Genomic DNA, 1,330 nt, shown 5'->3' with positions numbered 1-1,330 from the left:
TATGAACTTGTGCAAAGTAAGATATAACAGGATTATACCCTGTGAATTGAGAATTTTGTCAGGGTGTGAAAATATCTTAGTCATGATGGGGGCGAATCAATCCAGTTATAAAAGGGTTGAAATAGGGGGATTTCAGTTAGTCCAAGGATCCAAGTATATGAGAACTTATTTGCTAACCAATTTCACCACAGAGACACGTGAAAGTACTTTCTAATAGATATTATCAGTAAGGGAAGATGACCCAGCAGAACTGAACTTAAACTGCTTAAAAGTTTCTAACTTGGATCATTTCTTACAAATGGACACTATAATATGAACTTGTGCAAAGTAAGAAATAACAGGATTATACCCTGTAAATTGAGAATTTTGTCAGTGTGTGAAAATATCTTAGTCATGATGGGGGCGAATCAATCCAGTTATAAAAGGGTTGAAATAGGTGGATTTCAGTTAGTCCAAGGATCCAAGTATATGAGAACTTATTTGCAGTGTTATGAAAAATTCTGGTGATGTATTCACAATGATAGATGTGCCAAATTGTATTTATAATAAAGATAGAGAATGGTGGAACTGAGTTTTTTCAATATAAAGCTATATGGCATTTGGTAGCACTCATAATATGTGTTATAAATTTGTGGGTATACTTAGGAATATCAGAAATATAATGAGATAAAAGGGAATATGACAGGTAGTTGGGCATTAAAATTCCTATGAGAAGGAAAGTAAGACAATGTATCTCTGTCCACAATGGAAGTAAGTTGGGACAGTGCCACCAGATGTGGGACAGTTTCCTCAGCCCCAAAAAGTCTCCAACACAATGGTGATAAAGAAGGAAACATTTTATGAAATCATTAAGGTACTAAATACCAACGATAATGGGATTTCACTAAACTTGAGGCTAATGGATGTTTTTGAGATGTTATCTCTAAATGTAATCCAGTCCTCTTGGTGTGAGTGGTGTAAAGGGCTTTATCATCAAAGGGGAATTAGCTCAAATGGTAGAGTGCTCGCTTAGCATGCGAGAGGTAGCGGGATCGATGCCCGCATTCTCCAGTTAAGGTTTTGGAACCAAAATTTGCTGCAATATATCAAGTGAAGAATAACATTGCTCACCAAAACTCTTCACTGTTTTTATTTTCTTCTGATGCCCTAGAGTAATGCTGAGTTACATATAGCTGTCTTGAAAAGTACATGCAAACAATTTGGGGTTGATTCAAAGAGCTGATACACCACATTTCCTGTGAGTAACTGACTATAAGCCACACTTATGGTAGCTCCAAACTTGCAGTAATTTGTTGTAGCCCCATAATGCTGCATAAAAAAGTGATATCGG

The 1,330-nt window shown here is 36.3% G+C and overlaps 1 non-coding gene across 1 annotated transcript; it reads left to right on the top strand.

Moving 5' to 3' along the window:
• Positions 1-977: 977 nt before the first annotated feature.
• Positions 978-1,050, top strand: TRNAA-AGC (transfer RNA alanine (anticodon AGC)). Its single transcript has one exon. It is a non-coding gene; the product is annotated as a tRNA-Ala (tRNA).
• Positions 1,051-1,330: the final 280 nt, after the last annotated feature.

Source organism: Taudactylus pleione, unplaced genomic scaffold, assembly GCF_031769625.1.
Source record: "Taudactylus pleione unplaced genomic scaffold, aTauple2 ptg000174l, whole genome shotgun sequence".
Taxonomy (NCBI): domain Eukaryota; kingdom Metazoa; phylum Chordata; class Amphibia; order Anura; family Myobatrachidae; genus Taudactylus; species Taudactylus pleione.
The sequence above is the reverse complement of the archived record's forward strand: the minus strand, read 5'-3'. Positions and strand labels throughout refer to the sequence as shown.